Source organism: Manis pentadactyla, chromosome 1 (assembly GCF_030020395.1).
Source record: "Manis pentadactyla isolate mManPen7 chromosome 1, mManPen7.hap1, whole genome shotgun sequence".
Classification (NCBI taxonomy): Eukaryota; Metazoa; Chordata; class Mammalia; order Pholidota; family Manidae; genus Manis; species Manis pentadactyla.
Genome location: NC_080019.1, coordinates 203,192,746 through 203,220,264, shown reverse-complemented (window position 1 = coordinate 203,220,264; position 27,519 = coordinate 203,192,746). Strand labels below are relative to the sequence as shown.

The window sequence follows — 27,519 nt, the reverse complement described above, 5'->3', positions numbered from 1 at the left end:
AAATAATTACCCCAATTTAGCTGGTTTCTATATTCAAAACACTTGTCCCTCCCTTTGGACTAACTTCACAGAATTCTGTGCACCTTTTTAAAATAAATTGATATTAAAGTTTTACACTTCAGAGTATCATGTAATACAAACTACACTTTTGTAAAAAAGGAAACTAAAATTCAAAGAGGTTTTCAAACCTGCCCCAAATCACAGAGTTGGTATTTGAGTTGGGGCTAGAACCCCCAAATGCCCAAATTTCACTCCATTGTTTTTTCTATTATATAATACTTCCTCCTATTCTTAATAATGTAAAATGCACTAAGAAAGAACACTACATAAGATTCTCATGTATTAAACCTTTTCATAAACTGAATAATTATTCCATTAAAAAAAATTGAACCTTTACACACTTATGAGTGAGTTTCCCTAAAGCCTGGCACATCTGAAATAATATGCTCATAGTTCTTCCCTTTATCTCTTTGGTGTCCAGTCTTATGACAGTTATATCAAATAAATATTGTTCAAAGATGATTCTAGGTTTTAACCAGCTTCCAATGATAACCATAGAAGTAACTGTGCAGTGCCAGCTACCAGTCAGTCAATAACATTGTAAGTCTTAACAGGCTTTCATTATCTACTTCACGTCGTTCTAGAAAGCTCCCTTTCATTCATGCACTAAACAAGCATTTATGACACCAGACACACTGTACAGAATGAAACATTCCCTTTACTTAGGGAGGTCACATTTCCAGTTAAGGAAATAGAAAACTTAAACAATTGTCATCAATGTGGCAACTGCTTAACAGAAGGGACAGTGGTGACACAGAGGAGGGAGTGATAAACTTTCTGAGGGACAAGAAAAGTCTTAAAGTTGGAGTTTTTACTGTTAGACAGGAATTTTGCAGATGAATGAAAAGGGAAAAGGCATTGCATGAAGTAGAAAAAACACAAGTTATAAGACACAGAGATGTGATTCAAATGACAAGTAAACTTAGTTTTCCATGATAACATGGCAACATATTTTAAGCCTGGAATGTTCAGAATACTTTTTTGTGTGTTGAATGGGAATGTGGACTGTAACAAAATTCAGTTATTCTTCCTCTCCTCTAAATTGAAAGTTTGTTTACTATTTTTCTATAAACTGCTCAAATGGGAATAGCTCATCATTAACAAATAATATGATAGGTTCTCTCTTTATAGAAGTCATGACTCTTTTATTTATTTATTTATTTTTAATTGAGGTATTTTTGATATATAATCTTATGAAGACTTCACATGAGCAACACTGTGGTTACTATATTCACCCCTATTATCAAGTCCCCCCGACATACCCCATTTCAGTCACTGCCCATTAGCATAGTATGATTCTTTATTATCTGCCTTTAGAGTTAACATATGCTTTTAAAGCAAGGAGAGAAGAAATCTATTTTCAAATTGTTTAGCAAATAATGCTGTCACTTTCAGGACTCCTGGGGCAGTTTAGGCCCCTTAAATGATATGAGATTTCTGTCTTTCAAAAATGGATTTCTTTTGGCAATATACAAATACCACGTTTTATCTATATATGAACAGATTAAGTAAACTGTATCTACAAAAGTCCGACCCACTGTCAGTATAAACAACCGTGACAGTAGTACAATTTCGCTAAGTAGTAAAAAGTTAAAAAATGATGATCACAAAATTAGAATACCTCACTGTATTCAATTCCATAACTAATTCATTATGATGGTTGAATTAAAGAACAAGCAACCATATCCAAAATATTTTTATTTTGGTGAACTGGACATGGCCCTTTCAAATATGCTAAATTAAAAATGCCTCCTTTTATGTAAGTGATGTTTTAGGGCTTGCACTTATTTCACTCATGCCATGCATCACTTGCTGTAAATTCATATGAGGGAGAGAAGGAGAGAAGAGTTCATTATGTGCCTACTAAGTGCCAAACAACATGATTATTACTACCTAGGTTGCAAAGAACATCCAACAACTTTCTGTGTATGAAAAATTTAAACACTATAAAATCAAGTCCTTAGAACAGTTTACAAAGGGCGAAATGTGGGATTCACATATAAATCAAGTATACAAGTATACAATAACAACCATATGATCAATAAATAAGAGAGACGCCCTCCCAAAAAAAAATAATAATAAGGGATAACACTGAAAAAAAAAAAACAAACAAAAAAAACAGTTTACAAGGTTTTTCATGTGCTGGCCCTTGCTTTCCCTCTCCATACTGCTTTCAACTTAACTCCAGACTTCTGCTCCTTCAGGAAAGCCTTCTCTATCGACCCACACCAACTCCTTTCTCCACCTTACCAACTGATTCATCCTTCCTACACTATACAGTAGCACCCCCTTATCTGCAGGGGATATGTTCCAAAAACCACAATGGATGCCTGAAACCACATATATATTACTAAATCTTGGATATATATACTATGTTTTTTTCCTATACATAAATATGTATGATAAAGTTTAATTTATAAATTAGCACAGTAAGAGATTAACAACAATAACTAATAATAAAATAAAACAATTGTAACAATATACTGTAATAAAAGTTATGTGAATGTGGTCTCTGTCTCCTAAAACATCTTATGGTATAGTATTCATTCTTCTTGTGATGATGTGAGATGATAAAATGTCTATGTAATGACATGAAGTGAGGTGAATGATGATTCATTGGGACATACTGACCTATCAATATGTTAGGAGGATTATCTACTTCTGTACTGCAATTGGATGCAAGTAACTGAAACTGTGGAAAGTAAACCCTTGGTTAAGGGGGGCTACTGTATTGTAATTTGCTTGTGTGCATCCCACTTATCAAAACCTAAGTGTCTTATGTATAGGATAAAACATAGTATCTACAGGTTTTAGTACTATCCACGGTTTCAGGCGTTCATCTGGGAGTCTTGGAACATACCTCCCATGGATAAAGGGAAGATTACCATACAAAAGAAATAAACAAAACACAAAGGAAAGCAGTTGAGAAAAGGAAAGCAGGAACAAAAAAGCTACAAATTATACAGAAAACATTTAACAAAATGGCAACAGAAAGTCTTTACCTATCAATAATCATTTCAAATGTAAATGGATTCACACAAAACCTAAAAACAAATGTATATGGGAGTTGTATTCATAATTGCCAACACTTGGAACCAACCCAGATGTCCTTCAGTAAGTGAATGCATAAAGAAACTGTGCTATACCCAAACAATGGAATATTATTCAGCAATAAAAAGAAAGAAATGAACTATCAAGCCACAATTGTGTGGAAATTAACAGGTCAAAGAAGTCGCAAGGTAAATTAGAAATACCCTGAGACAAATGAAAATGAAAACACAACATATCAAGACTTAGGAACTATAGCAAAAGCAGTGCTAAGAGAGTACATTATACAATAAATACATGTTAAAAACTAGAAAGATCTCAAATCAACAACCTAACTACACCTCAAGAAACTAGAAAAACTAAATCCAAGGCTAGGACAGAAATAACAAAGATTACAGCAGAATAAAGTAAAACGTAGAAAAATAATAGAAAAAAATCAATGAAACTAAGAGTTGGTGTTTTGATAGAGGCAACAGAATTAAGCCTTTAGCTAGTTTAGCTATAAAGAAAAGACTCACATAAATAAAATTGGAAATGAAAGCAGAGACATTACAACCAATTCCACAGAAATAAAAACGATTATATGAAGATACTATGAACAACTGTAAGTCAAAAGAATGCTTAACTTAGAAATTCTTAGAAACACACAGCATATCAATATTATATCATGAAGAAACAGACAACAGATGAGTAACAAGAAAGAAAAACGAACCATTACTCAAAAACCTCTCAACAAAGAAAAACCCAGGACCAACCAGATGGCTTCACCAGAGAATTCTACCAAACTTTAAATAAGAATTAACACAATCCTCCTGAAACTTTATGTAAAAACTAAAGAGGAAGGAAAACTTTCAGGCTCATCCTATGAAGTCAGAATTACCCTGATACCGAAGCCAGATAAAGACACTACAGGAAGAAAAAACAACACAGATGATGAATACTGATGTAAAAATCCTCAGCAAAATACTAGCAAACTGGATTCAACCATACATTAAAAGGATTATATAGCATAACCAAGTGGGATTTATTCCTGGAATACTAGGATAGTTTAAGATATGAAAATTGATTAATGTAATGTGTTACATTAACCAAAAGAAGGGGAAAAAACACACAATCATCTCAACTGATGCATTTTACAAGATTAACCACATTTTCATGATAAAAACACTAAAAAAACATAGGAATAGAAGGAAACTACCTCAACACAATAAAGGCCATTAATAAAAAGCCCACAGCTAACATCATACTCATACTCAAAGAATGAAAGCTTTTCTTCTAAGATCAGGAACAAGGCAAGGATGCCTGCTCTTGCCACTTCTATTCAACACAGTACTAGAAGTCCTAGTCAGAACAATGAAACAAGGAAAAGAAATAAAAGGCATACAAACTGGAAAGGAAGAAGTGAAATTCTCTCTAGTCACAGATGGCATTATCTTATATATGGAAAACCATAAAGCTTTCACACAAAAAGATGTTAGCACTAATAGACGAATTCAGCAAAGTTAACAGGATACAAAATCCACACACAGAAATCACTTGTGTTTATGACTAACAATGATCAACCAAAAAAGGAAATTAAGAAAACAATTCCACTTAAAATAGCATCAAAAAAGGGTAAAATATTTAGGAATAAGCCTAAACAAGAAGGAAGACTTGCACACTGAAAACTACAAAACACTGTTGAAAGAAACTAGAGTGAATAAAGATACCGTGTATTCATGGACTGGAATACTTGAAAGTGTCAAGATCTCCACACTACTGAAAGCTCTATAGATTCAATAAAATTCCTATCAAAATCCCAATGACTTTTTTTTTTACAGAAATAGAAAAATTCATCCAGAGTCACATGGACTCTCAAGGGACTCTCAATAGACTAAACAATTTTGAAGAACAACAAAGCTGGAGCACTCACACATTCTGATTTGAAAACACATTTAAAAACTACAGTAATTGACTGGCATAGAGACAGACAAACCTACCGAGCAGAATAGAGTATAGATATAAACTTCATGTTTATGCACAACAGATTAATTAACAAGGGTGCTAAGACCAGTCAATGGGATAACAGATAGCCTCTTCAACAAATGTTGGTTGGAAAATTGGATAGTTATATGCAGAAGAATGAAACTGGACCTTTTTATTACACTAAATACAAAAATTAACTCAAAATGGATTAAATAGAACCTAAGTGTAAGACCTAAAACTATATGACTCCTATAAGAAAGTGGGAAAAACTTTATGATATTGGCCTTTGCAATGATTTCTGGATATGACATCAAAGGCACCGGTAACGGAAGCAAAAATAAGCTAATGGGACTACATATCAAACTTCAAAGCCTCTGTGCATCAAAGGACACAATCAACAGCGCAAAAAGGCAACCTACATAATGAGAAAAATTATTTGCAAAATCATGTATCTGATAAGGGGTTAATGTCCAAAATATATAAAGAACTCCTACAACTCAACAGCAAAAGCTCAATTTGACTAAAAAATGGGCAAAGGACTTAGACATTTCAAAGATGATATACAAATGGCCAACAAGCCTATGAAAAGATGCTCAAAATCACCAATCATCAGAGAAATGCAAATCAAACCACAATGATGTAACACCTCATATTCATTAGGATGGCTATTATTAAAAAAAAACAAAAACAAAAATAGAAAGTGTTAGAAAGGTTGTGGAGAAATTAGAACCTTTGCATACTGTTGAAGGGATTGTAAAATATGCAACTATTACAGAATACAGAAAAATGGTATGGTAGTTCCTCAAAAAATTAAAAATGAAGCACTATATGATCCAGCAATCCCACTTTTGGTTATATATCCAAAAGAATTGAAAGTAGGGTCTCAAAGAGGTATTTGCACACCTATGTTCCTAACAGAAGAATTCAAAATAGCCAAAAGGTGGAAGCAAACCAAATACTGATAGACAAATGAATGGACAAACAAAATGTGGTACATACATACAAAGGAATATTATTTAGTCTTAAGAAGGAAGCAAATTCTGTCATATGCTGCAAGATGGATGAACCTTGAGGCCATTATGCTAAGTGAAATAAGCCAGTCAGAAAAAGACAAATACTCTATGATTTCACTTACAGGAGGTCCCTAGAGTAGTCAAATTCACAGAAACAGAATACAGAATGGAGGTTAACAATGGCTGGGGGGAGGGGAGAAAGGGAGAATTGTTCATTGGGCATAGAGTTTCAGTTTTGCAAGATGAAAAAGTTCTGGAGATCTGTTTCACAATGTGAATACACTTTTAACACGAAGTTGTACGCTCAAATATGGTTAAAAGGTAAATTTTACGTTATATTTTTTACAGTTTTTAAAAATGTGATACTAATTGTATTTCTGACTACTTCTAAGTATGCTCCTTGATTTGGCACTTTTGTTTCCTTAAACGTCTCTTTCCTTTTCTTACATGTAAGCATGGAGATCAACAAACAGATGTCTTTCTCCAGAAAAATGGAATCTTCTCTATATAATACAAGGGGTATTCTCTCCAGATAGAAATAAAGAGTTTTGACAATGACACACCACTGTACAGCTTTAAAGACTTAGTACCCAAAAACGGCTTATTGCAAGAAAGGTCCTACAAAGGACCAGCTACTCCTTTCTCATTTGTTCTTTACAATACTTTATTACTCAGAATCATTCAATGTTAAAAAATTATTCATTAAGAAAATAATCAACTTCTTTAGTCCTCATTTAAATTCTACTTCTCATATATGGCATTTTTTAAAGGATAACAATTACATTAAAAATAAGTACAACACTAAGTGAAATAACTATAAGCCTGAGGTTTTGTTCTCAAGTGGTACCCTGCGCAATTGTTTAAAATGCCCAGAGCACAATGAACATGACCATTAACAGTCAGAGTGACAAAGCAACAACTCTTCCTTCACAGACTACAGAAACATCTCTAGCAGTGAGAAGTGAGAACACTGGTCAAAGGAAAAGACCCAAAGAGCACACATGGGAACAGTGAGCAAACCAAGCAGCAGGGGAAGGTTGTTCAGTATTGTAATGTCTGCCTATCAGGAGAACTGTTTCAGCACTATGAAATGCCATTCTTTATCTTTAGTGATCTTCTTGCCTTAATAGCTAATGTACCTGACATACTAACATAGCTTTACCATCCTTTGGTTAATGTTTGCATGGTACTATACTCACACTACCTATTTTTACTTGTATCTTGCTCTCTGTTTTATTTTAAATTTGTCCCATGTGTTCATTATTCCTTTGTTCTTTCCTTGCTTCTGTTCTATTAATCAAGTATTTGTAATATTCCATTTTATCTCTCTTACTACTTTGTTACATGTTTTGTGTTATTCTTTTAGCGGTTACCCTGCAAATTAATTATAATACACATTCTTAACTGATTAGAGTCCATCTTAACCACATTCCAAGCAATATAAGACCTTCACACAATTTAACTCCATTAACTTTCCCCCTATCCTTTTTGCTATGGTTGTATATCTTATTTCTACAGTTTTTAAAACCTCACAACAGTCACATTATAATTTTAAAGTTCAGCTATCAACTAACCTAAGGAAATACATGTTATTACATATCAACAAAATTAATACTATTCCAGCTAAATGGATATTTGCTAAATCCTCTCCAGATACACAGCTTGGCAGCTGGTGCTCAGGAAGTGTGTGTTAAAGTCCAGATTCCCAGGCAGTGTATATCTAATTGGCACTCCATGGAATTTACAGCCTACAGCCCCAGTAGAATGGAGCTTCTAGAACACCAAAGGAACCTGATAGAGCTCCAGGACCTAATAATTAAAAATACTGAATGGGGACCTCAACGCTCCCCCTTACTTAGCATGAGGATGCCATTGTATCTCTTCCTTTCCTCCTACTTGGAATGTCTCCAAGAAGGCTTTAGAATGAATTCCTACATTGGACAGAAGGGTCTGTTAACTAAACTGTTATAGTTTTTTAACTGTTATGGTGAACCACATGAAATTATCATTTTTGTAGGCCAAAATTGCTCAAATACTGGCAATTTCATATGGTCCAAAGTAATATTTAACTGTAAAACCTAATAAAAACCAGGGTTTAAACTTAACACAGATTTCCTTCACCCAACAAATGCCAACAAGACTCACATCAAGGAACATCATTATACAACTTCAGGACAAGAGAGATAAAGAGAAGACTTTTTGAAATTCTGCAGAGAAAAACAGGCTGGAGAACCTGCAAGGCACCAGTCTGTTCAACAGCAACACCAGCAGCTAGAAGATAAAGACACAGTGCTTTACACCACTGTGGGGAAATTATTTCCAACCTAAAATTCCACACTGAGTCAGTAAAGTATTAGAATGAAGTTCTAGAGTGAAATAAAGAGATTTTGAAATGGCCTTACTTTCTGAAAAGTTATCTCCCATGTACCCTTTTCCATAAGGCCCCTGGAGAATGTTCTTCATGAAAAGAAAGTAATAAACCAATAAAGATGACAACATGAAATCAAAGAAATGGAATTTTTATATTAACAGATGAAGGAGTACCAAAACAAAGGTGTGCAATCCAAGTTGAAGCAATTAACTCCAGAGACCACAAAAAAGGAATGTAATCATATTATATTTTTAAGGTTCAAGTTGTTATATGGGGGCAAAATTTGCTACCCCAAAATGTGTCTCTTTGGCATGTGGATTATTTTAGGCTGATTACTTTTAAGAAACAGCTGGCTCGGGAAGAATGACCCTACAGACAGAATGACCAAAAGAATTTAGATAGAGGGCCTCCTCCAGGAAGATAGCTATCTCTATCTATAAGTACTGTGTAAGATTAATTCTGTGTGGTGACAGGGAGGAACTTAGTGAAGTCTGTTAAAATTCCTCTCTATGCCCATGGTTTCTATACAGCCCAGCAAACATTTATTTACCAAAAATTTACTCTTTCTCATTTTCCTGTGAACTGTCTTCCTTCCTTTTAAAGTTCAACACTCCTAGCCTCTTCTCCTTAGCCCTGGATGGCACACAGGCTTCAACTGCCGCACTGCTGTGGGTCTCATGTTCTTAAAAGAGCCCTAGTACTTAGGCAAGTGATTAAATTTTATTTTCTCCTATTAATCTGTCTTGTGTCAATTTAAAATTTAATTCTTAGACCCAAAAAGAACCCTGAAGGGGAGAGGGAAATTATCCCCTCCCCAACATTGTAAAAATATTTACATTGGCATAATATAAACAGGGTATTAAGATTTAATTTAAAATTTAATAAAATATGGGCAGGAGACATAGTAAAGGAGATGGTTAATTCATCATCTTCATTGTAGGAAATCAAATATCATGTAAAACAGAAAAAATATCATGAACATGTTATTTAGAAAATATTTAGATAAATTACAGAATAAAAAGTTGAAAAAAATTTTTTAAATGGCTACCTGAGGAAAGTGAGAAATAGGATAGAGAGTTCTGGTTATTACAACCCTGTAGTGGCCCCCCCCACCAGCTTTTTAAAAATGTTTTATACATTAAAAATATAAACATAAAGATTAAAATAAATTTTCCTTGGGTTAGCTGTGCTAAAGAACATAGTTGTGAGAGCTTTAAAAACCTAAAAGATGAAAACTCCCTCATAAAAAATTAAAGCAGTAGATTCACAAGCCAAGTAGAATGCTTTATACTTCTAATTATGTTGAAAAACAAAGAGATGACTTTTAAATTCTTGGTTTCAACAATTCCCTGAAAGACTAAGGACACAGACACATATCTGAAATACTATTCATTTCTTAACTTCATCTGTTCCCATAGCTTATTGTTGGCCTAAGGTCACAATTCAGACTTCCTTTGTCAGAATGCTTTTCAGAGCTTCCAGCTGTGATTTCAAAAATGGTACTAGGACAATAAAGAATTGTGAAGCCACAGACAATGAATGATAAGAGACATAAACTAACAGGAAGGAAAAAAACCCACAAGGGCACAAATCTCTAAGGAGAGAGAAACTATCTACAGAAAAATATGTATTTAAAAACATTCAAATTATACAAAAAAGAATAGTTTGTTATTTTTTACTTTGAAAATGTGATTTGTGATTTATAATAAATATATTAGTCTTCTGTCCAGTTTGTGGCTCACAGCTCCCAAAACTCTTGCAATTTCCTAAGTCGTAAGCTCAACAGGAGCATCTTAAAAAAAAAAATTTGGTCTTTCGTCCTCACTTCATGAAACAGCTTCAAAGCATAAAGGTGCAAGGAGTGTCTTATTATTCATAACAGGCCCCTTTCAACCACACCTGAATTTATGTTAATGAAGTGACTGGGAAAGCCCCCAGGTAACCTAAGGATGCCCACTGGTTGTCAAGGGAACCTACAAAGCAATTAGAAGGTTGGAACTTTCAGTTCCACAGGACCTGAACTAGCCTCCCATCTCTGAGGGGTGAGGAGTAAAGAGGGACCGGAAATTGTGTTCAATCACCATACGTCAATGACCTAATCAATCATGTTCATATAATGAAGCTTCCATAAAAAACCCTGAGCTATGGCATGAACACATGAAGGTATTAGGGGAGAGATGTACTCTAAGGGCATGGAAGCTCTGAACTTCTTCCCCATACCTTGCCCTGTGCAGCTCTTGGCTGGTCCTGAGTTATATCCTTTTATAAAAAAACCTATAATCTGGAGCCAAGATGGCAGCGTGAGTAGAGCAGCGGAAATCTCCTCCCAAAACCACATATATTTTTGAAAATACAACAAAGACAACTCTTCCTAAAAGAGAGACCAGAAGATACAGGACAACAGCCAGATTACATCCACACGTGTGAGAACCTGGTGCCTCACAAAGGGGGTAAGATACAAGCCGCAGCTGAGCGCCCCTCACCCCAGCTCCCGGCGGGAGGAGAGGACTCAGAGTGGGGAGGGAGAGGGAGCCCAGGACTGCTAAATAGCCAGCCCTAGCCATCTGCACCAGACTGCAGACACAGTGCATGCGTGGGTGCTGAAAACTAGGGAAACAGGACAGTAAGACCTGTGAGCGGGTCCCCGCAGCCGGCACCCAGGGGACAAAGAAAAGCGAGTGCTTTTTGGAAGTCTTAAAGGGACAGGGACTCCACAGCCAGACAGAAGTGTCCCGGGACACTTAGCCCAGCGGCAGGGAACTCCGGGCACCCTAAGCCCCTGGACAGCAGGGCAGCTCAGAGGCCCCTCATGGAGATAAACAGCCTCCCGGCCATACCCCCTCCAACGCAGCTCCACCATAACGGAGCAGTGGCCCGAGGCAGGCCACGCCCACAGCAACAGCGGAGATAAACTCCATAGCGGCCGGGCAAGAGTCAGAAGCCCCGTCTGCGCGCAGCTGCCCAGCACAAGCCACTAGAGGTTGCTGTTCTCCCAGGAGAGGAAGGCCACAAGCCACCAAGAAGGGACATTCTCCCAGCCGTCACTCATCCCAGCTCCGCTAACTATCTGTATCGCCAAGAAAAGGCAGAATTTGAGGCAAAGAGCACAGAGACAACACCTGAGAAGGAGACAGACCTAACCAGTCTTCCTGAAAAAGAATTCAAAATAAAAATCAAAAACATGCAGACGGAGATGCAGAGAAATATACAAGAGCTAAGGGATGAAGTCCGGAGAGAGATTACAGACATCTGGACGGAGATAACAAAAGTTAAACAAACTCTGGAAGGATTTATAAGCAGAATGGATAAGATGCAAGAGGCCATTGATTGAATAGAAACCAGAGAACAGGAACGCATAGAAGCTGACACAGAGAGAGATAAAAGGATCTCCAGGAATGAAACAATATTAAGAGAACTGTGTGACCAATCCAAAAGGAAGAATATCCGCATTATAGAGGTACCAGAAGAAGAAGAGAGAGAAAAAGGGATAGAAAGTGACTTTGAAGAAATAATTGCTGAAAACTTCCCCAAACTGGGGGAGGAAATAATTGATCAGACCACGGAAGTACACAGAACTCCCAACAGAAAGAACCCAAGGAGGACAACACCAAGACACATAATAATTACAATGGCAAAGATCAAGGACAAGGACAGAGGTTTAAAGGAAGCTAGAGAGAAGAAAAGGTCACCTATAAAGGAAAACCCATCAGGCTATCATCAGACTTCTCAACAGAAACCTTACAGGCCAGAAGAGAATGGCATGATATATTTAATGCAATGAAACAGAAGGGCCTTGAACCAAGGATACTGTATCCAGCACGACTATCATTCAAATATGACGGTGGGATTAAACAATTCCCAGACAAGCAAAAGGTGAGGGAATTTGCCTCCCACAAACCACTTCCACAGGGTATTCTAGAGGGACTATTCTAGACAGGAGCACTCCTAAAACTAAACAGATGTCACCAGGGAAAATAAAATCACAACAAAGAAAGCAGACCAACCAAATACTAACTAAAGGCAAAAAATAAAATCAACTACCCAATAAAAGGAGTTAAAGGAAACACAAAGGAGCACAGAATAAAACAACCAACATATAAAGAATGGAGGAGGAGGAATAAGAAGGGAGATTAGAAAAGAATCTCCAGACAGTGTATATAACAGCTCAATAAGTGAGCTAAGTTAGGCAGTAAGATACTAAAGAAGCTAACCTTGAACCTTTGCTAAACACGAATCTAAAGCCTGCAATGGCAATAAGCACATATCTTTCAATAGTCACCCTAAATGTAAATGGACTGAATGCACCAATCAAAAGACACAGAGTAAGAGAATGTATAAAAAAGCAAGACCCATCTTTATGCTGCTTACAAGAAACTCACCTCAAACCCAAAGACATGCAGAGACTAAAAATCAAGGGATGGAAAAACATATTTCATGCAAACAACAGAGAGAAGAAAGCAGGGGTTGCAGTACTAGTATCAGACAAAATAGACTTCAAAACAAAAAAAGTAACAAGAGATAAAGAAGGACATTACATAATGATAAAGGGCTCAGTCCAACAAGAGGATATAACCAAACATATATGCACCCAACACAGGAGCACCAGCATATGTGAAACAAATACTAACAGAACTAAAGGGGGAAATAGAATGCAATGCATTCATTTTAGGAGACTTCAACACGCCACTAACCCCAAAGGATAGATCCACTGTACTGAAAATAAGTAAGGACACAGAGGCACTGAACAACACACAGATGGACCTAATAGACATCTATAGAATGCTACATCCAAAAGCAACAGCATACACATTCTTCTCAAGTGCATATGGAACATTCTCCAGAATAGACCAAATACTAGTCACAAAAAAAGCCTCAGTAAATTCCAAAAATTTGAAATTCTACCAACCAACTTTTAGGACCACAAAGGATTAAAACTAGAAATAAATTCTACAAAGAAAACAAAAAGGCTCACGAACACATGGAGGCTTAACAATATACTCCAAAATAATCAATGGATCAAAGAACAAATCAAAATAGAGATCAAGGAATATATGGAAACAAATGACAACAACAACACAAAGCCACAACTTCTGTGGGACGCAGCAAAAGCAGTCTTAAGAGGAAAGTATATACCAATCCAGGCACACTTAAAGAAGGAAGAACAATCCCAAATGAATAGTCTAACATCACAATTATCGAAACTGGAAAAATAACAACAAATGAGGCCTAAAGTCAGCAGAAGGAGGGACATAAAAAAGATCAGAGAAGAAATAAACAAAATCGAGAAGAATAAAACAATAGAAAAAATCAATGAAACCAAGAGCTGGTTCCTTTGAGAAAATAAACAAAATAGATAAGCCTGTAGCCAAACTTATTAAGAGGAAAAGAGAATCAACACACATCAACAGAATCAGAAACGAGAATCGAAAAATCATGACAGACTCCACAGAAATACAAAGAATTATTAAAGACTACCGTGAAAACCTATATGCTAACAAGCTGGAAAACCTAGAAGAAATGGACAACTTCCTAGAAAAACACAACCTTCCAAGACTGACCAAGGAAGAAACACAAAAGTTAAAAAACCAATTACAAGCAAAGAAATTGAAGTGGTAATCAAAAAACTACCCAAGAACAAAACCCCTGGGCCAGACTGATTTACCTCGGAATTTTATCAGACATACAGAGAAGACATAATATCCATTCTCCTTAAAGTTTTCCAAAAAATAGAAGAGGAGGGAATACTCCCATACTCTTTCTATGAAGCCAACATCATCCTAATACCAAAACCAGGCAAAGACCCCACCAAAAAAGAAAATTACAGACCAATACCCCTGATGAATGTAGATGCAAAAATACTCAATAAAATATTAGCAAATCAAATTCAAAAATATATCAAAAGGATCATACACCATGACCAAGTGGGATTCATCCCAGGGATGCAAGGATGGTACAACATTCGAAAGTCCATTAACATCACCCACCACATCAACAAAAAGAAGGACAAAAACCACATGATCATCTCCACAGATGCTGAAAAAGCATTTGACAAGATTCAACATCCATTCATGATAAAAACTCTCAGCAAAATGGGTATAGAAGGCAAGTACCTCAACATAATAAAGGCCATATATGATAAACCCACAGCCAACATCATACTGAACAGCGAGAAGCTGAAAGCTTTTCCTCTGAGATCGGGAACAAGACCGGGATGCCCACTCTCCCCACTGTTATTTAACATAGTGCTGGAGGTCCTGGACACGGCAATTAGACAAAACAAAGAAATACAAGGAATCCAGACTGGTAAAGAAGAAGTTAAACTGTCACTATTTGCAGATGACATGATATTCTACATAAAAAACCCTAAGGACTCCACTCCAAAACTACTAAAACTGATATCGGAATACAGCAAAGTTGCAGGATACAAAATTAATACACAGAAATCTGTGGCTTTCCTATACACTAACAATGAACCAATAGAAAGAGAAATCAGGAAAACAGTTCCATTCACAATAGCATCAAAAAGAATAAAATACCTAGGAATAAACCTAACCAAGGAAGTGAAAGACCTATACCCTGAAAACTACAAGACACTCTTAAGAGAAATTAAAGAGGACACTAACAAATGGAAACTCATCCCATGCTCTTGGCTAGGAAGAATTAATATAGTGAAAATGGCCATCCTGCCTAAAGCAATATACAGATTTGAAACAATCCCTATCAAATTACCAGCAACATTCTTCAACGAACTGGAACAAATAGTTAAAAAATTCATATGGAAACACCAAAGACCCCGAATAGCCAAAGCAATCCTGAGAAAGAAGAATAAAGTGGCGGGGATCTCACTCCCCAACTTCAAGCTCTACTACAAAGCCATAGTAATCAAGACAATTTGGTACTGGCACAAGAACAGAGCCACAGACCAGTGGAACAGATTAGAGACTCCAGACATTAACCCAAACATATATGGTCAATTAATATTCGATAAAGGAGCTATGGACATACAATGGGGAAATGACAGTCTCTTCAACAGATGGTGCTGGCAAAACTGGACAGCTACATGTAAGAGAATGAAACTGGACCACTGTCTAACCCCATACACAAAAGTAAATTTGAAATGGATCAAAGACCTGAATGTAAGTCATGAAACTGTAAAACTCTTAGAAAAAAACATAGGCAAAAATCTCTTGGACATAAACATTAGCGACTTCTTCATGAACATATCTCCATGGGCAAGTAAAACAAAACCAAAAATGAACAAGTGGTACTATATCAAGCTGAAAAGCTTCTGTACAGCAAAAGACACCATTAATAGAATAAAAAGATACCCTACAGTATGGGAGAATATATTTGTAAATGACAGATCCGATAAAGGCTTGACATCCAAAATATATAAAGAGCTCATGCACCTCAACAAACAAAAAGCAAATAATCAAATTAAAAAATGGGCACAGGAACTGAACAGACAGTTCTCCAAAAAAGAAATTCAGATGGCCAAAAGACACATGAAAAGATGCTCCACATCGGTAGTCATCAGAGAAATGCAAATTAAAACCACAATGAGATATCACCTTACACCAGTAAGGATGGCTACCATCCAAAAGACAAACAACAACAAATGTTGGCGAGTTTATGGAGAAAGGGGAACCCTCCTACACTGCTGGTGGGAATGTAAATTAGTTCAACCATTGTGGAAAGCAGTATGGAGGTTCCTCAAAATGCTCAAAATAGATTTACCATTTGACCCAGGAATTCCACTTCTAGGAATTTACCCTAAGAATGCAGCATCCCAGTTTGAAAAAGACAGATGCACCCCTATGTTTATCGCAGCACTATTTAGAATAGCCAAGAAATGGAAGCAACCTAAGTGTCCATCAGTAGATGAATGGATAAAGAAGATCTGGTACATATACACAATGGAATATTATTCAGCCATAAGAAGAAAACAAATCCTACCATTTGCAACAACATGGATGGAGCTAGAGGGTATTATGCTCAGTGAAATAAGCCAAGCGGAGAAAGAGAAATACCAAATGATTTCACTCATCTGTGGAGTATAAGAACAAAGGAAAAACTGAAGGAGCAAAACAGCAGCAGAATCACAGAACCCAAGAAGGGACTAACAGTTACCAAAGGGAAAGAGACTGGGGAGAATGGGAGGGTAGGAAGGGATAAGGGCAGGGAAGAAGAAAGGGGGTATTATGATTAGCATGTATAATGTTGGGGATGGGGGAAAGGGGAGGGCTGTGCAACACAGAGAAGACAAGTAGTGATTCTACAACATTTTGCTATGCTGATGGACAGTGACTGTAATGGGGTTTGTGGGGGGGACTTGGTGTAGGGGAGAGTCTAGTAAACATAATATTCTTCATGTAATTGTAGATTAATGGTAACGAAAAAAGAGGGGGGATTACTCCTTGATAGGACAAAATTAACTGCAAATCAACGATTAATGCATGTTTTACATATCCTTAATTTTGATCTTTTAAAGGGTGTCGGATGATCAGCTATGGAAGTACATTTTTCTGATAATATTTATTTCTCTTAAAAAAAAAAAGCAGTTCCTGTGTGGTGGTCTCCAATAGGTTCTTCACAATGATATAAAGGTCTTATCAAAGTGTGGGCAAAGGGTTTGTTTGTGTTTATACAGAGGATCAAAGCCTAATTTGGCTACCCAGAAAATGAATTAAGATACAATATGAAGAAGAACTTCCAACATCAACATCCTCTGGAAGAGTCATTCCAGAAGATCATCATCAAAAAACATCAACAAAGGTCCTGGCGCTGTTGCAGTTGTAGCAGCATTCATCCCACCGATTCCTGGACTTGCCATTGGAATGAAGAAGGAGATATCTAAGCTGGCCTGTGCATACAGTAAAACAAGAAATTTGACTGGACCTATATTGTCGGAACTCAACAAAGAATTAGGAGAAGTGCAAGTTGCAGTGCTCCAAAATCGTGCGACTATAGACTATCTACTGTTAAAAGAACATATGGGATGTGAACAGTTCCCAGGAATGTGTTGTTTTAATTTGTCTGATTTTTCTCAAACTATTCAAATTCAGTTAGACAATATCCATCATATTATTGATAAGTTTTCACAAATGCCTAGGGTATCTAACTGGTTTTCTTGGTTTCACTGGATATGGTTGGTAATTGTAGGTTTGCTTTTGTTATGTATCTGTATTCCTATTCTGTTAATGTGTATGCAATTTAATTAGTAGTTTGTTAAAACCTATACATGGTTATGTTACTCTACAAGAAGTTATGTCAAAGAAATAATCAATCTTCCCATGTTTTCTTCCGTCTGCTACTTCTATAGCTTTTCTTCTTCCTTCCTAATTACAACCCTTTAGTAGAATTCGTGCCTCATATTGAAAATTACCGAGTATCCTAATTCTTCCAAGTGGTAAAGATACCTCAAGACAAATGCTGGGCATAGAAGCCACAGGGCATAAATATGCAAAGAAGTAAAAAGCTAACCTCTTCAAACAATAAGGCTTCTCTGTCACTTACCAACTTTACATTTCCCTGTACGGCCCCGGAAGATGACTGGTTAGCCAGAGACGGGTAAGATTCCTCAAGGGAGGAACAACCTAAAACAGGCACAGTCGCAGGGGGGCCATCAGGTGAGAAATTGGGGATCAATAGAGGTGAGGCTTAGAACCCCACCCCCCGTTTTGAGAGCAATCTTCTGCATCCGTGGATGTTTTGTTGCCCTTGTCTAGCTTGGATTAATACTTAGTCTATAGGCACACACCTGATCATCTGTATTTCCCCTTTTACAGCACTAAATTATGTTTTCTACCTTTATCTTGCATCTACCTACCACTTCAGCATTTTATTTTAAAAAAAAATAAGGGAGAAATGTGGGATTCACATATAAATCAAGTATAAAAATCAAATGAATAATCATATCTGACTTGTTTATAGTTCATGATGCCTGATCAAAACCGAAAGTTTCTGTGATATGACTGCCCTTGCACTGTTCACCATGTAAGAACTTATTCACTATGTAAGAACTTGTTCACCATGTAAGAACTTGTTCGTTATGCTTCAGAAGATTGGAGACTGTTGAGAATTAGGCTTGGGGTGGATTAATGATTGTGCATTGAGTCCCCTATACAGAATTTTATTGTTGTTAACAACCATTTGATCGATAAATATGAGAGATGCCCTCTCAAAAAAAAAAAACCTATAATTTAGTAAGTAGAATAGTTTCCTGAGTTCTGTGAGGCTCTGTAGCAAATTAATTGACCCCAGGGAGTAGGTCTTGGGAACATCCAACTTAAAGCCAGTAGCCAGTTAGTGAGAAGAACACTTGACAACATAGACTTGTAACTGGCAGCTGCAGTTTGGGAGAACTCTCCCGGGGGATTGAGTGCTTAACCAGTGGGCTCTGAAGCTATCTTCAGAGAGTGTCAGAATTGCTTCAAATTGTAGTATACTCAGCTGGTGTCACAGAGAATCATTTCGTGTGGATAAACAAAACAAACAAACAAAAACAAACATAAGATGACCAGAAATGAAGTATTCTGTGTGTGTGGTAAAGGAGAGAACCCTTTTTCCTTATATATAAACATCAATGCCTTCTCCAAAGATTTTTTTGTCAGTTTTAATGGTAGCTAGTTCTTTTTTTTACCTCATTGTTAGGTAAATCCCACTAAAAGAGTAAAAAATACTAAGTCAGTCTAGATGTGACAAAGTGTGACTTATCTAAATGAAGAAATTGATTTTATTTTATTGAATTGATTCTATTCAGTAAAACACTAGAGCTACAAATCCTTATCTTGGATTTCTGAAGCAATCCACAAATCTCTGTACTCTGAGGCAACAAAAGATAATAACAGAACTATAAGCAAAAAACAAGGGATACATATCATGAAATAGGATGTGGACCCAAGGCAGGTAATTTATACTGTGGCCTAAATTCTCCTGAGATATAATAGGACCATAAAACCTTTATTCCCTCTCTGACAAAGCTAAACTTCTGACAATAGAAAATAGACTGAATTCCATCTTCATATGAGAAACTTAAGCAAGTTCACCTTACACCCTATGGCCCTCTGGGCAAACCTTCCTAGGAAGAACATATTAATCTCCCAAGTCTTTATCTGCTTAAACTTAATTTGATTCTATGTTTGGTATAACTCATAATAAATTATGTAAAGACAATGTATAACCCCCAAGGAAAATGGAAGGAAGCTTATCAAAGTAATGTTTGAAGTCATAAAAAATCAGTTACAATAACAAAATTGGGTAGACTGTTTTCTTCAGCTGTTTTGCATCTTTGTAATAGACAACAGTTCCAAAGAGTAGAAACCTGGACACTGTTCTTTTTCCTACAAGAATGTATAGTTGTGTCCTGAACAATCTATAATGGATGAAAACAAGTTCAGTGTTGTTGGATGTCTTTGGTAAGCTTAAGCCAGAAAACAATGTTGAAGATATTCTACTACTACATTGTGGTAAGATAGTTACTTGAATGTGCATCTGCATAGCTGCTTAACATTTGAGACTTTTAGTAATTAAACAGGAGTATGCTCCCAAAGACTATATATGTTCTAAAAAGCTTCTATTTCACTGAAGTTCTACATTACATTTTCACAGAGCATCTGTATGGGGGAGGTTATACTGATCTTCAGTTGCTCTGGTGCACTACTCCATTGTTAAGCTTCTTATGAAGAAATGTTCAGAAATAAACATCAGAATTAGAACTCTCACTTTTATGCCCATTCATTTTCGTGTTTTTTATACTTGAAAAAGAAAGTGCTGCTGGGATGAAAATCTTCTCAATACATGCAGGATTAGCATTCTTCAAAAACTCTCACGTTTTGGTGATTCTAGTATTTGATTCTCTTAGACTCATGGGTGCAGAAGCACTTTGCCTCTGTGTTAACAATGAGGGAGAACAGGGTATCGTCGTATGAACCGGGAAAGAGGAAAATCACCATGACAGAGAAACTTAACCAAGTATTTTCAGTTCTTTAGTCACATTCACAATACTCATCAGGTATGTACAGTGAAGAAGCTATCAGTTTATTGCTGACTTATCTTCATTAGCTGGATTTCATAAAACATCCATCCCCTCACAGAAAAGAAAAAAGAAAAAGGAAGGTGGGAAGCTAAAGTTTTCGTTTTTAAGGTGATACAATTTTGAGCTTAAAAAGGTAAAGCTGTTCAATTTCTACAGCAGAATAGATTTTAATGAAATACTACTTATATATATTAGAGGGAATTTAACAAAATGGAAACATATTTACCAAGTCATCTGTGATACTATACACTTTGTTCATCCATTTTAAATTTGCTTTCATGTTCCTCTCTATTTTGGTATAATAAAACAGAGTCAGTGATCAAGTCCACTGGTTGGAAATTCCTTACTACTTACATATTTACTCTCCTACATAGTCAGGATATAGACTTGCAAGAGGCCTTAAGCCTTTTTCCTATGTGGAGAGGGCTTTAGGATCAGAAATCATCAAATTTCTAAAGAAGTAGCAAGGAAGTTCTCAGCAGATGGTTTGGATGAAGAAGTTGAACAATTTCCCACTGTACTCCTGAGCCAGATCTTCATTTACAGACTAACTTTCCTGCAGTGTTTTAAATCTAAGTGTTCAACCTGTGAATTCTTATCTACAGTTAACAGACTCTGAGAAGGACTACTGGAGGTTGTTCAGTCCAACTCTCGATTGAAACTGTGGATATTTCTTACAACACCCATGATGTGTGGTTCTCCAACTTTTGCCTGATTATCCCAAGACAGCCCTACCTTAAAGCTGGAGAGTTCTACTATAAAATTTGTTTTTAAACAGTGGTTAGTTAGTCTTACATTCCTAAGGCAAGTGTAAATGATTTTCATTTTATCCAAAAATCTTTGGAGGAGAATTCTTTTAATTTTGCTTTAAATAGAAAATACATGCACCCCAGTGTATATGCAAGACAATCCAATGGGTTGTGTGAAGATGTTATAATTTCTATTTTTGTTTTTTCTCTCATCCTTTTTATTTATTTTTGTTGTTATATGTCATATAGAATATATAGGAATAATTATATGTGTGTAATTTATATTTTTTAAAAAGTATTACAGATATGCTAAAAAATGTGAGCAAAATAACTTGGGAGTTTACTACTTTAGATAGTTAATGCCCTTTCCTAATATTTTTAACAAAATATTAGGTCATATGAGTCCTAACTATATGATTATGAATACTCAACAGGTATTAAATACTCATATCAATATACCATCAACCATATATAAGTATTTAGCATGAGAAATTAATGGCACCTAAATAATCTTATAAATATCAAAGTAATAAGTGATTTTCTTGTCAAACACTGCAGAACAATGGATTACCCAGCTCTCCATCCAGCTTACTATGCATGTGACAATCCTGCACATGTATATAGATACACCCATACATATACATTCAGAGGGAGATAAAGACCTATGAAGACAGCTTTCATTATTCCTCCAACTTAAATCTAACAAGTAAACCTAACTGGACTGAATTTATCTATAAATGTCTAAGCTGGATTCCTCAGAATACTTACATTGGAAGTGATCCCAAGAATATATTGAGTCCTCTTTAATTAACATTTAAATGATAGTTAGCCTTGAAATTAGCTTTTCAAGTATACTGATGTTTAAGCATACTATCAAATGCTTTAGTATAGTCATATTTAGGGAATAGTTCAAGTTTTAAAGAAAATGTTCATAAGTAGTATTCTAAAAACAAGGCAAGGGAATGAAGAATGTGTCTTTGGAAAGGTGCCATACCTAGGATATTTAAAAAGGCAAGCTCATTTAAATTAGGCTTTTAAGGTACATATTCAGCTTCCTATTATATTAAAAAAAAAATCTTTTTGATCAAAGTAAAAATCCTGATGTTATTTACCAACATGAAGAGTTTCTGCCAAGTTCAGAATTTAGGCCAACATTCATTAAGAATTATGTTTCATAAGTTGATTGGTAATTAAAAATAAGACTTGGGACTGTATTTGGATTAAAGAACACTGTATTTCAAACACACTGCAGGAAGTTAGAATCAATAAAATGCAGAAAAATTAGCAATTTCATAAAACAGTACACTCAGCAATACCAGAAGGTATCAGCAGAGGGCCTCTAGAAATCTTGGTACTAAAGCTTCCTAGTAAGATGTCCCCCAAGTCAACTAGGGGATGAATTAATTCCCTGGTACTTATAATTGCTAAAAAGTTGATTTGGGTTCCAATTAAACTGTCAGCGTCTGATTGAGACTCTGGCTCATTTCAACAGAATAACTAGTTCTTCAGAAAACTTTTTTTTTTTAAATTGAAATGGCACCCATTATTTTATTATTTATTATTTATGAAGGTATTATTGATATACACTCTTATGAAGGTTTCACATGAAAAAACAATGTGGTTGCTACCTTCACCCATGTTACTGTGTCCCACCCCATACACCACTGCACTCACTGCCCATCAGTGTAGTAAGATGCCACAGAGTCACTATTTGCCTTCTCTGTGCTACACTTTCTTCCCCATGATCCCCCCACACCATGTGTGCCAATCATAATGCCCCTAAATCCTCTTCTCCTTCCCTCCCCACATCTCTCTCCCATCCCCTCCCCTTTGGTAACCGCTAGTTCCTTCTTCGAGTCTGTGAGTCTGTTGCTGTTTTGTTCCTTCAGTTTTGCTTCATTGTTACACTCCACAAATGAGGGAAACAATTTGGTACCTGTCTTTCTCCACCTGGCTTATTTCACTGAGCAAAATATCCTGAGCTCCATTTATGTTGTTGCAAATGGTAGGATTTGTTTCTTTCTTATGGCTGAATGGTATTCCATTATGTATATGTACCACCTCTTCTTTATCCATTCATCTACTGATAAACACTTAGGTTGCTTCCATATCTTGGCTATTGTAAATAGTGCTGCAATAAACATACGGGTGCATATGTCTTTTTGAATCTGAGAAATTATATTCTTTGGGTAAATTTCTAGGAGTGGAATTCCCAGGTCAAATGCTTTTTCTATTTTTAATTTTTTGAGGAACCTCCATATTGCTTTCCACAATGGTTGAACTAGTTTACATTCCCACCACCAGTGTAGCAGGGTTCTCCTTTCACCACATCTCCACCAGCATTTGCTGTTCTTAGTATTTTTGTTACTGGCCATTCTAACTGGTGTGAGGTGATATCTCATTGTGGTTTTTATTTGCATTTCCCTGATAATTAGTGACGTGGAGCATCTTTTCATGTGCCTGTTGGCCATCTGATTTTCTTCATTGAAGAATTGTCTGTTCATATCCTCTACCCATTTTTTAATCAGGTTATTTGCTTTATGGGTGTTGAGGTGTGTGAGTTCTTTATATATTTTGGATGTTAACTCCTTGTCAGATGTGTTGTTTACAAATATATTCTCCCATACTGTAGGATGTGTTTTTCTTCTGTTGATTGTGTCCTTTGCTGTACAGAAGCATTTTAGTTTGATGTAGTCCCATGTGTTCATTTTTGTTTTGTTTCCCTTGCTCGAGGAGATGCGTTCAGAAAAAAGTTGCTCATGTTTATGTTCAGGAGATTTCTGCCTATGTTGTCTTCTAAGAGTTTTATGGTTTCATGACTTACATTCAGGTCTTTGATCCATTTCGAGTTTACTTTGGTATATGGGGTTAGACAATAATCCACTTTCACTCTCTTGCATGTAGCTGTCCAGTTTTGCCAACACCAGTTGTTGAAGAAGCTGTAATTTCCCCATTGTATGTCCATGGCTCCTTTATCGTACATTAATTGACCATATATGCTTGCGTTTATACCTGGGCTCTCAAGTCTGTCCCATTGATCTATGGGTCTGTTCTTGTGCCAGTACCAAATTGTCTTAATTACTATGGCTTTGTAGTACAGCTTGAAGTTGGGGAGCATAATCCCCCCACTTTATTCTTCCTTCTCAGGATTACTTTGGCTATTCGGGGTCTTTTGTGGTTCCATATGAATTTTAGAACTATTTGCTCTACTTCATTGAAGAATGCTGTTGGTATATTGATAGGGATTACATTGAATCTGCAGATTGCTTTAGGCAAAATGGCCATTTTGACAATATTAATTCTTCCTATCCATGAGCACGGGATGTGTTTCTATTTATTGGTATCTTCTTTAATTTCTTTCATGAGTGTCTTGTAGTTTTCAGAGTACAGGTCTTTCACTTCCTTCACTAGGTTTATTCCCAGGTATTTTATTCTTTTTGATGCAACTGTGAATGGAATTGTTTTCCTGATTTCTCTTTCTATTAGTTCATCATTAGTGTATAGGAATGCAACAGACTTCTGTGTATTAATTTTGTATCCTGCAACTTTGCTGAATTCAGATATTCGATCTAGTAGTTTTGGAGTGGATTCTTTAGGGTTTTTTTACATACAATATCATGTCATCTGCAAACAGTTACAGTTGAACTTCTTCTTTACCAATCTGGATGCCTTTTATTTCTTTGTGTTGTCTGATTGCTGTGGCTAGGACCTCCAGAACTATGTTGAATAACAGTGGGGAGAGTGGGCATCCCTGTCTTGTTCCCGATCTTAAAGGAAAGGCTTTCAGCTTTTCACTGTTAAGTGTGATGTTGGCAGTGGGTTTGTCATATATGGCCTTTGTTATGTTGAGGTACTTGCCCTCTATACCCATTTCTTTTTTGTGGTATCTTTGCCTGGTTTTGGTATTTTGGTATGAGGCCAGAATGAGTTTTGAAGTGTTCCCTCGTCTTCTACCTTTTGGAAAATTTTAACGTGGATAGGTATTAGGTCTTCTCTAAATGTTTGATAAAATTCAGCATTGAAACCATCTGCTCCAGGAATTTTGTTCTTAGGTAGTTTTTTGATTACCAGTTCAATTTCGTTGCTAGTAACTGGTCTGTCCAGATTTTCTGTTTCTTTCTGGGTCAGCCTTGGAAGGTTCTATTTTTCTAGAAAGTTGTCCATTTCTTCTAGGTTATACAGTTTGTTAGCATATAATTTTTCATAGTATTCTCTCATAAGTCTTTGTATTTCTGTGGTGTCCATAGTGATTTTTCCTTTCTCACTTATGATTCTGTTTATGTGTGCAGACTCTCTTTTTTTCTTGATAAGTCTGGCTAGGGGTTTATCTATTTTGTTTATTTTCTTGAAGAACCAGCTCCTGCTTTCATTCTTTCTATTGTTTTACTATTCTTGATTTTATTTATTTCTGCTCTAATCTTTATTATGTCTGTCCTTCTACTGACTTTGGGCCTCATTTGCTCTTCCTTTGCTAGTTTCGTTAATTGTGAGTTTAAATTGTTCATTTGGGATTGTTCTTCTTTCCTGAGGTAGGCTTGTATTGCAGTAGAGTTCCCTTTTAGCTCGGCCTTCGCTGCATCCCACAGATTTTGCAGTGTTGAATTCTTGTTGTCATTTGTTTCCATATACTGCTTGATCTCTGTTTTTATTTGGCTATTAAGGACCATGTTGTTACGCCTCAATGTGGTTGTGGGATTTTTCATTTTCTTTGCATAATTCATTTCTAGTTCATACCTTTGTGGTCTGAGACACTGGTTGGTACAATTTCAATCTTTTTTAATTTACTGAGGCTCTTTTTGTGGCCTAGTATATGATCTATTCTTGAAAATGTTCCACGTGCACTTGAGAAGAATGTGTATCTTGCTGGTTTTGGGTGAAGAGTTCTGTAGATAGATGTCTCTTAGGTCCATCTGTTCTAATGTGTTGTTCAGTGCCTGTCTCCTTACTTATTTTCTGTGTGGTTGATCTGTCCTTTGGAATGAATGGAGTGTTGAAGTCTCCTAGAATGAATGCATTGCATTCTATTTCCCCTTTTGATTCTGTTAGCATTTGTTTCACATATGTAGTTGCCCCTGTGTTGGGTGCATAGATATTCATAATGATTATATCCTCTTTTGGACTGATCCCTTAATCATTATGTAATGTCCTTCTTTGTCTCTTATGACACTCTTTGTTTTAAAGTCTATTTTGTCTGATACAAGTACTGCAACACCTGCTTTTTTCTCCCTACTAGTTGCATGAAATATCTGTCTCCATCCCTTCACTTTTAGTCTGTGTATATCTTTGGGTTTGAAGTGAGTCTCTTGTAGGCAGCATATAGTTGGGTCATGTTTTTTTATCCATTCAGTGACTCTATGTCTTTTGATTGGTGCTTTCAAACCATTTACATTTAAGGTGATTACCAATAGGTATGTACTTATTGCCATTGCAGGATTTAGATTCGTGGTTACCAAAGGTTCAAGGTTAACTTCCTTACTATCTAAGAGTCTAACTTAACTTACATAGTATACTATTACAAACACAATCTAAAGGTTCTTTTTTTTCCCTCCTTTTCTTCCTCCTCCAGTGTTTATATATTAGGTATCATATTCTGTACTCTGTCTATTCCTTTTCATTCCCTCTGGTGACAGCTATTTAACCTTAGGAACACTTCCACCTAGAGCAGTCCCTCCAAAGTACATTGTAGAGATGGTTTGTGGGAACTAAATTCTCTCATCTTTTGCTTATCTGGAAATTGTTTAATCCCTCCTTCAAATTTAAATGATAATCTTGCTGGAGAGAGTATTCTTGGTTTGGGGCCCTTCTGTTTCATTGTATTAAATATATCATGCCACTCCCTTCTGGCCTGTAAGGTTTCTGCTGAGAAGTCTGATGATAGCCTGATGGGCTTTCCTTTGTATGTGATCTTTTTTCTCTCTTTCACTGCTTTTAATAGTCTGTCCTTATCTTTGATCTTTGCCATTTTAATTATTATATGTCTTGTGTTGTCCTCCTTGGGTCCCTTGTGTTGGGAGATCTGTGCACCTCCATGGCCTGAGAGACTATCTCCTTCCCCAGATTGGGGAAGTTTTCAGCAATTACTTCCTCAAAGACACTTTCTATCCCTTTTTCTCTCTTCTTCTTTTTCTGGTACCTGTATAATACAAATATTATTCCGTTTCGATTGGTCACATAGTTCTGTCAGTACTCTTTCATTCCTAGATATCTTTTTTCTCTCTTTGCCTCAGCTTCTTTGTATTCCTCTTCTCTAATTTTTATTTCATTCATCTCCTCCAC

The 27,519-nt window shown here is 36.3% G+C and overlaps 1 protein-coding gene across 7 annotated transcripts in view; it reads right to left on the bottom strand.

Moving 5' to 3' along the window:
• The window catches only part of TMCC1 (transmembrane and coiled-coil domain family 1), a 343,299-nt gene that overhangs the window by 173,206 nt on the left and 142,574 nt on the right, over positions 1–27,519 (bottom strand). The gene's annotated exons all lie outside the window — the stretch shown is intronic.